Source organism: Cervus canadensis, chromosome 4 (assembly GCF_019320065.1).
Source record: "Cervus canadensis isolate Bull #8, Minnesota chromosome 4, ASM1932006v1, whole genome shotgun sequence".
In the NCBI taxonomy this organism is placed as follows: domain Eukaryota; kingdom Metazoa; phylum Chordata; class Mammalia; order Artiodactyla; family Cervidae; genus Cervus; species Cervus canadensis.
In genome coordinates this window covers 9,709,912-9,722,702 of record NC_057389.1, presented here as the reverse complement: position 1 = coordinate 9,722,702, position 12,791 = coordinate 9,709,912, and the positions used below count along the sequence as shown (strand labels likewise).

Genomic DNA, 12,791 nt, shown 5'->3' with positions numbered 1-12,791 from the left:
CATATTCCTCAGCCACTAAAAAGAAGGACACAATGTCATCTGCAGCAACATGGATGGCCCTAGAAACTATGGGACTGAGTGATGTCAGACAGAGAAGGAGAAGTATCCTATGACATCCCACACATGTGGGACCTAAAAAGAAACAATACAAATGAACTTACTTACACAACAGAGAGGCAATCACAGACTTAGAAAATGAACTTATGGTTGCTGGAGGGAAGGATTGAGGGAAGGTACAGTTAGGGCATTTGTGATGGACATGTACAATATTGCTATATTTAAAATGGATAACCAAAAAGGGCCTACCATATAACACAGGGAGCTCTGCTCAATGTTACATGGCAGCCTGGATGGGACAGGAGTTTGGGGGAGAATGGTTACATGTGTATGCATGGCTGAATCCCTTCTCTGTTCACCTGAAACTTATCACAGCATTGTATCGGCTATACTCCAACATAAAATAAAGTTTAAATATATATATATATATATATATATATACACTTTTTTTTTACCACAATATTGATTTTATCAATCAACATATGGTCATATGGCATTTGTCTTTCTCTTTCTGAGTTACTTCACTTAATGAGATAATCTCTAGGTTGATCCATGTTACTACTACAGATGACCATTATTTCTTTCTTTTAATGGTTGGCTATTATTCCACTGTATGTGTGTGTATATATATATTCACACACACATACACACACACCCTGCATCCTATCTTATTCACCTATTGATAGACATTTAAGTTGCTTCCCTGTCTTGGCTATTGTAAATAACGCAGGTATCAACACTGGGGGGCAAGTATCTTTTCAAGTTAGAGTCTTCTCTGAATAAATGCCCAGGAGTAGACTCTGGATCGTTTTAGTTTTTTAAAGAACCTCCAAACTGTCTCCACAGTGGCTGCACCGATTTACATTCCTGCCAGCAGTGTAGGAAGGTATCCTTTTCCCCACACTCTCTCCAGCATTTGATACTTGTAGTTTTTTTTTTTTTCAGTGATAGCCATTTTGACTAGTATGAGGGCATACTTCATTGTAGTTTTGACTTGTATTTCTCTAATAATCAGTGATGTTGACCATATTTCATGTGCCTATTGAACATTTGTATATTTTCTTTGCAGAAATGTCTATTTAGGCCTTCTGCCCATTTTTTGATTGGGTTTTTTTTGTTATTGAGTTGTATGAGCTATTGGTATATTTTGGAAATCAAGCCCTTGTTGTTCACATCATTTGCAACTATTTTCTCTCAGTCTGTAGGTTGTCTTTTCGTCTTCTTTATGGTTTTCTTTGCTATATAAAATTTTATATGCTTGATTAGGCACCATTTGTTTATTTTCACCTTTATTTCGATTGACTTGGAGACTGATCTAAGGAAACATTGCTACACCTTATGTTAAAGAACGTCTTGCCTATGCTGTCTTCTAGAAGTTTTATAAAAGTGTCACGTCTTATATTTAAGTCCCTAAGCCATTAAGTTTATTTTTGTGTCAGGTGTGAGGAATGTTCTAATTTCACTGATTTACATGCAACTGTCAGCTTTCCCAACATCCCTACTGAGAAGGTTGTCTTTTTTCCGTAATATACTCCTGCCTCCTTTGTCAAAGATTAACTGACCCTATATGTGTATGTTTTTTTTCCTGAGCTCTCCATTCTGTTCCATTAATCCACATCTGCTTTTCTGCCAACACCACACTGTTTTGACCACTATAGCTTTGCAATATTGTCTAAATATGAGGCTATACCTCCAGCTTTGTTCTTTTTCATCAGGATTGCTTTGGCAACTCTGGATCTTTTATGTCTCCATATAAATTTTAGAATTATTTGTTCTAGTTCTGTGAAAAATGTAATAGGGAATTTGATAGGTATGTGCATTAGATCTATAGATTGCTTTGGGTAGTATGGCCATTTTAACAATATTAATTCTTCCAATCCAAGACCATAAGATATCTTTCCATTTCTTTAAAGTATCTTCTGTTTTCTTTATCAATGTTTTATAGTTCTCAAAATACAAGTCTTTTACCTCCTTGGTCAGGTTTATTTTACCTTCATAATGAAATTTTAAAAGGGATTGTCTTTTTACTTTTCCTTTCTGATATTTCATTGTTGGTGCAAAGAAATACCACAGATTTCTGTGTGGTTAAACTTGTATCCTGCTACCTTGCTGAATTCATTTATCAATTTTAGTTGTTTTTGTGTGAACTCTTTTAGGGTTTTCTACATATCATATCATCTGCATAAAATGATAATTTTACCTCTATCTTTCCAATTTGGATACCTGAAAATGGTTATCTTTAAGTTTGATTAAATAAAACCTTTTATAAAAATATCACATTTAATGGCTGGGCATAATAAACCCATATTTTCTAACTTCATCATGGGCTTCCCCGGTGGTTCAAACAGTAAGGAACCCAGCTACAATGCAGGAGACCTGGGTTCAATTCCTGAGTCAGAAAGATCCCCTGGAGGAAAGGGAATGGCTATCCATTCCAGTATTTTTGCCTGGGAAGTCCCATGGACAGAGGAACCTGAGAGGCTACAGTGCCTGGGGTCACAAAGAGTCAACTATGACTGAGTAACTAACACACACACAAACAAACTCATCACATTATACTAATGAACTAAGAGACTTGTTAAAAATATATTCCCAACCCTCTCACTTTAGTGTAGCATCCAGGAATTTGTATTTTAACAATGACATCAGCTAATTCTATTTTCATTTTCTTGATATCAGGTCAAGACTTATTATTTCCACACTGATGAAATGTAGGGCCCCTGAAGCATCGATTCTGAATGTTCCTTAACTGGCTGACAGGCATCAAAGTTTCAGATGCAAATTCAATGCATAAAAATAATTCTTAAAATTTTGTATCTAAAATATTCTCTATAATATTGTATATATTCATATTATAAGAGGTTGGCAGATATTTTGGCAGGTAATCTATACTTATAACTGGACTAAGTCTGCATTATTTGTGATATTTCCCTAGCCATGTCAAACCTTTGAATTATAATTCCTGATTTCAATATTCATTGTCCTGGAGGTAGTAGGTTAGACTATCAATCTCTTATTACTTGATACACTGCTAAATTGAACATATGTATATGCATGCAGGTCAGAAAGCAACAGTTAGAACTGGACATGGAACAACAGACTGGTTCCAAATAGGAAAAGGAGTATGTCAAGGCTGTCTATTGTCACCCTGCTTATTTAACTTATATCCAGAGTACATCATGAGAAATGCTAGGCTGGAGGAAGCACAAGCTGGAATCAAGATTGCTGGGAGAAATATCAATAATATCAGATATGCAGATGACACCACCCTTATGGCAGAAAGTGAAGAAGAACTAAAAAGCCTCTTGATGAAAGTGAAAGAGAGAGTGAAAAAATTGGCATAAAGCTCAACATTCAGAAAACTAAGATCATGGCATCTGGTCCCATCACTTCATGGCAAATAGATGGGGAAACAGTGGAAACAATGTCAGACTTTATTTTTCGGGGCTCCAAAATCACTGCAGATGGTGACTGCAGCCATGAAATTAAAAGATGCTTACTCCTTGGAAGGAAAGTTATGACCAACCTAGATAGCATATTAAAAAGCAGAGACGTTACTTTGCCAACAAAGGTCCGTCTAGTCAAGGCTATGGTTTTTCCAGTGGTCATGTATGGATGTGAGAGTTGGACTATGAAGAAAGCTGAGTGCCGAAGAATTGATGCTTTTTAACTGTGGTGCTGAAGACTTTTGAGAGTCCCTTGGACTGCAAGGAGATCCAATCAGTCCATCGTAAAGCAGATCAGTCCTGGGTGTTCATTGGAAGGACTGATGCTGAAACTAAAACTCCAATACTTTGGCCACCTCATGCAAAGAATTGACTCATTGGAGAAGACCCTGATGCTGGGAGGGATTGGAGGCAGGACGAGAAGGGGACGACAGAGGATGAGATGGCTGGGTGGCATCACCAACTCGATGGACATGTGTTTGAGTAAACTCCGGGAGTTGGTGATGGACAGGGAGGCCTGGCGTGCTTCGATTCATGGGGTCGCAAAGAGTCGGACACGACTGAGCGACTGAACTCAACTGAACTGATATGCATTATTGCTTTACTGTTTTCTCCTAGTTCCTTTTTTATAATAGATAAATTGCCTTTAGGAAAATATTTTGTTGTAACAATCTTGTAGACATTTTGTATATGACTATTCTATGGGGTTTGGTGTTTTTTTGTTTTTCCCGGAGGAAGTAATTGATGAGCTTCAACTTGCTTGTTTAAATAAATTTTCAACATGCTTGAAGAACATCAAGAAAAATATCCAGGGTTAGGAGAGAAGATGGCTGAGGAATAAAAAGGCAAGATCAGCTTCCTCCCCACAAATACATCAAAAATTCATCTGCATATGGAATAACTCCTACGGAACAAGTTCTGAATGCTGGCAGAACCACCCAAACTCTCAAAAAGGCAAGCCAGTCTCCTTAGAACAAGGCAGGGCAAAAGATAAAGATAATAAAAGAAACAAAGGATTCCAGGACAGAGACCTGAAGGAGGAAAAGTTTCCGCACAGTAAGAAACTCTCACAGGTGGGGTCAGGGGAGCTTCAGAACCACAGAGGGGAGCACAGTGGCGGCTGCTCAGAAGGCACAATGGAGGGAATCCACCACAGAGATCATGGCCAACAACACGCCACGGCCAAGAAGCAGCTTGGATGCCTCTGCCTGCAGCGGAGGTGAGGGCAGGGTGTCGTGGTTCGGGTGCGGCTGTTGGACCTCAGGGAGAGGACCTGGGCTGACTTCCATGCGGGTTCTCTGGGGGAGCTGGGGTGACACAGCGCAGGGAGTCAGGAGAAAACGGCATCCCAGGGGGGCAAGAGGTCCTTGTCACCGGGACACCCCAACTCTGCACTCACAGACAGCAGCTGAGGGAGCGCCTGCCAGCGGCCACCAAAACCAACAAAACCAGTCAGAGCCCCAGGCAGAATTAGACTTGACTGCAGTTTACAATCCCACAGCAGGAAATGCAAGCCACCAGACTGGCATCTGGTGTCATCAGTTCACTTCAGGGCAAACACAGTTGGGGAAAAAATGAAAACACTGACAAACTTTATTTCCTTGTGCTCCAAAATTACTGTGGACAGTGACTGCAGCCATGAAATTAAAAGATGCTTGCTCCTTGGGAAAAAAGTAATGACAAACCTAGACAGTCTATTAAAAAGCAGACACATCACTTTGCTGAGACATCCTTATAGTCAAAGCTATGGTTTTCCCAGTAGTTATGTACAGATGTTAGAGTTGAACCATAAAGAAGGCTGAGCACTGAAGAACTGATGGTTTTAAATTGTAGTGCTGGAGAAGACTCTTGAGAGTACCTTGGACTGCAAGGAGAGCAAACCAGTCAATCCTAAAGGCAATCAACCCTGAATATTCATTGGAAGGATGGATGCTGACGCCAAAGCCCCAATACTTCGGCCACCTGATATGAAGAGCTGACTCATCGGAAAAGACCCTGATGCTGACAAAGACTGAAGGCAAGAGGAAAAAGGGACGACAGAGGATGAGATGGTTGGATGGCATCACTGACTCAACGGACATGAGTTTGAGCAAACTTTGAGAGATGGTGAAGGACAGGGAAGCCTGGCGTGCTGCAGTCCATGGGTCTCAAAGAGTTGGACACGACTGAGTGACTGAACAACAAGCCACCACCAAACCCAGGGAAAGTGCCTGAAACAGCAGACAAAACGCCACTGATGCAATTCAGACCCCAGAGGTGGCAATTACCACCAGGTTGTGAGCGGACACAGGTTACTGCCTGTACCCTGTGGAGAGGATAAGCAGCTTGGTTCCTCTTAGGGACCCACGATCTGGGGCCAACTGCTCTGAGAGTGCGCATGACCCATATCAGGCTGTAAGGACATCCAGAAGGTCTCTATTGCCATAGGCATCCCCTAGTACATCCCAAATGTGGCTGCCATACCCCCTCCCTCTCCCCAGCCAGAGTGAGCAAGTGAGTCCTAAAAAGTCTCTTGCCTTCTCATGTCTAGGCAGGGAACAGTCATGAGAGGGCAACCTACAAGCAGTGAATGTGTGCCTCCTAAGTCACTTCAGTCGTGTCTGACTCTTTGCAACCCAGTGATCTGCAGTCCAACCAGGTTCCTCTGTCTATGGGATTTCCCAGACAAGAATACTGGAGTGCATTGCCATGCCTTCCTCCAGGGGATCTTCCCGACCCAGGGATCAAACCAGTGTCTCCTGCATTGAAGGAGGATTCTTTACCCACTGAGCCACCTGGGAAGCCCACCTCCAAGCAGAGCCAGACCCAAAACCAAAGCAGAACACCAGGGGCTGTGTGACCAAAGGAGAAAAAGAGAATTAGCTGCCACAGGAGAAGCGGATTAAATCCCCACAATCAGCCTGAGACTGTGGACTCCAGGGGCTACTGTGGACGTTGGGACAAAGTACAAGCCGGAGTAAGGCCAGATCTGAGACTGGGCAGACCCCACACTGCCCACAACAGGTTTAGAGACCTTCCTAGAAATATTGGAGGACTTTGGTGTGAGTTTCTCTGGGTGTTCTGGGATGCTGAGTGTTGCTTTTACCAACAGTCTTGGGGTTTTGTCTTCTATGCTGTGTGGCTTGTGAGGTTTTAGTGCTACAGTAAAGGGTTGGACTTGAACCCCTGAGGTGGGAGACCTGAGTCCAGGACTTTGAACGACCAGAGAACTCCCAACCCCATGGAATATTAATTGATGAGAACTCTCCCAAAGGTCTCCATCTCAACACTAAGATCAAACCCTACCCTAAGGTCAGCAAGCTCCAGTGACAGATGGTCCATGCCAATCCATCAGCAAGACAGGAGCACAACCCTGCACATTAGCAGAGAGGCCACTCAGAGCATACTAAACCCACAGACACATCAAAAAGCACCACTGCACATGGCACCGCCCTTCAGAGAGACAAGATCCACCTCCACCCACCAGCCAGAAAACCGTCACAAGGCACTGGCCCAACCCCACCCACGGTGGGCAGACTCCACAATGAAAGGAACTATGACCTTCCAACCTGCAGAAAGGAGACCCTAAACACAGTAAATTAAACAAAATGAAAAGCCAGAGAAACATGCAGCAGATAAAGGAGCATGGTGAAAACCCAAAAGACAAAACAAATGAAGAGGAAATGGGCAGTCTGCCTGGAAAAGAATTCAGAGTAATAACACTAAAGATGATCCAAAATCTTGAAAATAAAATGAAGGCATGGATAAATAGACTGGAGGCACAGATAGAGAAGATGAAAGAAATGATCAACAAGGACCTAGAAGGATTAAAGAATAGACAATTAGCAATGAACAACACAATAACTGAAATGAAAAATACACTAGAGTGAACCAATAGCAGAGTAACTGAGGCAGAGGAATGGATAAATGAGCTGGAAGATATAATGGTGGAAGTGGCTGAGGCAGAGCATACTAAAGAATAAGGACTAAAAAGAAATGAGGACAGTCTCAGAGACCTCTGGGGGCAATATTAATCATAAAGACATTTGAATCACAGGGGTCCCAGAAGACAAAAGGAAAGGGCATGAGAAAATATGTGAGGAGATTATAGTAAAAAAAATTCCCTAAAATGCAAAAAGAAAGCGCCACCCAGGTCCAAAAAGCGCAGAGATTTTCATACAGGATAAACCCAAGGAAAAACATGCCAAGACACATATTAATCAATCTAACAAAAATTAAACACAAAGAACAAATATTAAAGGCAGCAAGGCAAAAGCAACAAGTAACATAAAAGGGGATCCCCATAAGGCTAACAGCTGATCTTTCAACAGAAACTCTGCAGATCAGAAGGGAATGGTGGAATATACTTAAATGTAATGAAAGGAAAAAAATCTACAACCAAGATCCCTCTATCCAGCAAGGATCTCATTCACATTCAAAGATGCAATGAAAAGCTTTACAGAAAAGCAAAAGTTAAGAGAAATCAGTACCACCATCCAGCTTTACAACAAACGTTACAGGGACTTCTCCAGACAGAAAACACAAGAGAAGGAAAAGGCCTACAGAAACAAACCAAAAACAAAAACAATAAATGATAATAGTGTCACACATATCAGTAATTACCTTAAATGTAAATGGATGAAATGCTCTAACCAAAACACACAGACTGGCTGAATATATACAAAAACAAGACTTCTATATATGCTGTCTACAAGAGATATGCCTGAGACCTAGGGACACATACAACTGAAAGTGAGGGAACTAGAGAAAGATATTCCATGCAAACAGAAATCAAAGAAAGCAGGAGTAGCAATACTCATATCAGATAAAGTAGACTTTTTAAAAAAGACCATGACAAAAGACAGAGAAGGACACTGCATAATGATCAAGGGATCAATCCAAAAAGAAGATATAATGATTATAAATGCACCTAGTATAGGAGCACCTCAATACATAAGGCAAATGCTAACAACTATTTAAGGGGAAATCAACAGTAACAATAATTGTGGGATATTTTAACACCCTACTCACACTAATAGACAGGTCATTCAGACAGAAAATTAATAATAAAACACAAGCTTTAAAACATACATTGGACCGGTTGGACCTAATTCATATCTACAAGGCGATTAATCCCAAAACAGTAGATTTCACTTTTTTTCTCAAGTGCACATGGAACATTCTCCAGGACAGATCACACCTTGGGTCACAAATCAAGCCTTGGCAAATTGTAGAAGGCTGAAATCATTCCAAGCATCTTTTCTGACCACAACACTTTAAGATTAGATATCAACTACAGGGGGAAAAAAACAACTGTAAAGTAACACGAACACATGGAGGCTAAACAATATGCTTCTGAATAGCCAAGAGATCACTGAAGAAATAAAAAAGGAATTAAAAGTATACCTAGAAACAAATTACAATAAAAACACAACAACTCAAGGCCTATGGGATGTGCCAAAAGCAACGCTAAGAGGGAGGTTATGGCAATACAGTTCACTTCAGTTCAGTCGCTCAGTCGTGTCTGACTCTTTGCGACCCCAAGAACCACAGCACACCAGGCCTCCCTGTCCATCACCAACTCCCGGAGTTCACCCAAACCCATGTCCATTCAGTCAGTGATGCCATCCAGCCATCTTATCCTCTGTCGTCCCCTTCTTCTCCTGCCCCCAATCCCTCCCAGCATCAGGGTCTTTTCCAGTGAGTCAGCTCTTCGCATCAGGTGGCCAAGTATTGGAGTTTCAGCTTCAGCATCAGTCCTTCCAGTGAACACCCAGGACTGATTTCCTTTAGGATGGACTGGTTGGATCTCCTTGCAGTCCAAGGGACTCTCAAGAGTCTTCTCCAACACCACAGTTCAAAAGCGTCAATTCTTCAGCACTCAGCTTTATTTATAGTCCAACTCTCACATCCATACATGACCACTGGAAAAATCATAGCCTTGACTAGACGGACCTTTGTTGGCAAAGTAATGTGTCTGCTTTTTACTATGCCATCTAGATTGGTCATAACTTTCCTTCCAAGGAGTCAGCATCTTTTAATTTCATGTCTGCAATCACCATCTGCAGTGATTTTGAAGCCCAGAAAAGTAAAGTCAGCCACTGTTTCCCCATCTATCTGCCATCATACGAGACCACCTGATCTGCCTCTTGAGAAATCTGTATGCAGGTCAGGAAGCAACAGTTAGAACTGGACATGGAACAACAGACTGGTTCCAAATAGGAAAAGAAGTACATCAAGGCTATATATTGTCACCCTGCTTAGTTAACTTATATGCAGAGTACATCATGAGAAACGCTGGGCTGGAAGAAGCACAAGCTGGAATCAAGATTGCTGGGAGAAATGTCAATAACCTAAGATATAGCAATACAAACCTACCTCAAAAAGCAAGAAAAACATTGAATAAACAACCTAACCTCACACCTGAAGCAACTAGAAAAAGAACAACAACAACAACAACAAAAACCCAAAGTTAGTAGAAGAAAAGAAATCATAAAGACCAAAAAAAAAATAAATTAGAAAGAAATGAAGGGGACTATAGCAAAGATCAATAAAACCAAAATCTGGTTCTTTGAGAAGATAAACAAAGTTGACAAACCGTTAGCCAGACTCATCAAGAAGAAAAGGGAGAAGACTCAAATCAATAAAATGAGAAATGAAAAAGAAGTTACAACAGACAATGCAGAAATACAAAGGATCATGAGACTACTATGAGCAACTATACTATATGCCAATAAAATGGACAACCTCAAAGAAATGGACAAATTTTTAGAAAGGTATAACCTTAGAAAGAAAATATGAACAGACCAATCACAAGCACAGAAATCGAAACTGTAATAAGAAAATCTTCCAGCAAACAAAAGCCCAGGGCCAGATGGCTTCACAGGTGAATTCTACCAAAAGTTTAGAGGAGAGCTAACACCTATACCACTCAAACTCTTCCATAAAATTGCAGAGGAAGGACAACTCCCAAATGCAATTTACAAGGACACCATCACCCTGATATCAAAACCAAAGATGCCACAAAAAGAAAATTACAGCCCAATAACATTGATGAACATAGATACAAAAATCCTCAACAAAATTCTAGCAAACCGAATCCAACAACACATTAAAAAGACCACACATCATGATCAAGTGGGCTTTTTTCCAGAGATGCAAGGATTCTTCAGTATATGCAAAATAATCAATGTAACACACCATATTAAAAAATCAAAAGACAAAAGCCATATGATCATCTAAACAGATTCAGAGAAAGATCTGGACAAAATTCAACACTCATTTCTAATAAAAACTCTCCAAAGAGTAGACATAGAAGGATCATGCGTGCACATGTATTTAGTTGCTCAGTTGTGTCTAACTCTTTGTGATCCCATGGACTACAGCCTGCCAGGCTCCTCTGTCCATGGAATCCATCAGGCAAGAATACTGGAGTGGATATCCATTACCTTCTCCAAGGGATCTTTCGGACCCAGGGATCAAACTCAGGTCTCCTGTATTGCAGGCAGATTCTTTACAGACTGAGCCACCAGGGAAGCCTCTCATAGGGATCATACCTCAACATCATAAAAGCCATATACAACAAACTCACAGCAAACATTATTCTCAGTGCAGAAAAACTGAAAGCATTTCTTCTAAGATCAAGGAAATACAAGGAATAAGACAAGGGTGCCCTCTCTCACCACTATTATTAAACATAGTTTTGGAAGTCCTAGCCACAGCAATCAGAGAAGAAAAAGAAAAAGAATCCAGATTGGAAAAGAAGTAAAACTTTCACTGTTTGCAGATGACATGATACTATATTGAAAACCCTAAAACATGCCACCAGAAAATTACTAGAGCTGCCCAATGAATATAGTAAAGTTGCAGGTATAAAATTAATACACAGAAATCCCTTGCATTCCTACACAGTAACAATGAAAAATCAAAGCACAATTAAGGAAACAGTCCCATTAAATACCTAGGAATAAACCTACCTAAAGACACAAAAAATTTGTATGCAGAAAAGTATAAGACACTGATGAAAAAAATCAAAGATACACAAACAGATGGACACACATACCATGTTCTTGGATTGGAAGAAGCATTTTTGTGAAAACCACTATACCACCCAAAGCAACTGACTGATTCAGTGCAATTCCTATCAAACTACCAATGGTATTTTTCACAGAAATACAGCAAAAAATTTCATAATTTTCATGGAAACACAAAGACCTCAAATAGCCAAAGTAATCTTGACAAAGGAAAATGGAACTGGAAGAATCAACATTCTTGACTTCAGACTAAACTACAAAACTATAGTCATCAAGACACTACGGTACTGGCACAAAAACAGAAATGCAGACCAATGGAACGAGATAGAAAGCTCAGAGGTAAACCCATGGACCTATGTGCACCTTATTTGACTAAGGAGGCAAGATTATACAATGGAGAAAAGACAGCCTCTTCAATAAGGGAAAACTGGACAGCTATATGCAAAAGGATGAAACTAGAATACCTCCTAAAACCATACACAAAAATAAACTCAAAGTGGATTAAAGACTTAAATGTAAAGCCAGAAACTATAAAGCTCCTATAGGATAACATAGGCAGCATACTCCTTGACATAAATCACAGCAAGATCCTCCATAACCCACCTCCTAGAATAATGGAAATAAAAACAAAAACAAACAAGTGGGACCTAATTAAACTTAAAAGCTTTTGCACAGCATAGAAAACTATAAACCAGGTGAAAAGACAACATTCAGAATGGGAGAAAATAACAGCAAAGGAAACAACTGACAAAGTATTAATCTCCAAAACATACAAGCAGCTCATGCAGCTCAATATCAGAAAAACAAACACTCCAATCAAAAAACTGGCAGAAGATCTAAACAGACATTTCTCCAAAGAAGACATACAGATGGCTGATAAACATGAAAAGATGCTCGACATCTCTCATTATTAGGGAAATGCAAATTAAAACTACCCCTGACTCCTACCCCCTAGGGTCAGAATGGCCATCATCAAAAAAATCTACAAACAATAAATGCTGGAAAGGGTATGGAGAAAAGAGAACCCTCTTGCATTGTTGGTAGGAATGTAAATTGATATAGCCTCTATGGAGCACAGTATGGAGATTCCTTAAAAATCCAGGAACAGAACTACCATACGACCCAACAGTCCAACTAGTGGGCATACACTCTAGAAAACTATAACTGAAAGAGGTAGATGTATCCCAATGATAGTCGTAGCACTATTTACAATAGCTAGGACATGGAAGCAACCCAGATATCCATCTACAGATGAATGGATAAAGAAGATGCGGTA

At 40.3% G+C, this 12,791-nt stretch overlaps 1 protein-coding gene across 2 annotated transcripts in view; it reads right to left on the bottom strand.

Annotated features, from left to right (window-relative positions):
- The window catches only part of SLCO4C1 (solute carrier organic anion transporter family member 4C1), a 75,091-nt gene that overhangs the window by 31,466 nt on the left and 30,834 nt on the right, over positions 1-12,791 (bottom strand). The gene's annotated exons all lie outside the window — the stretch shown is intronic.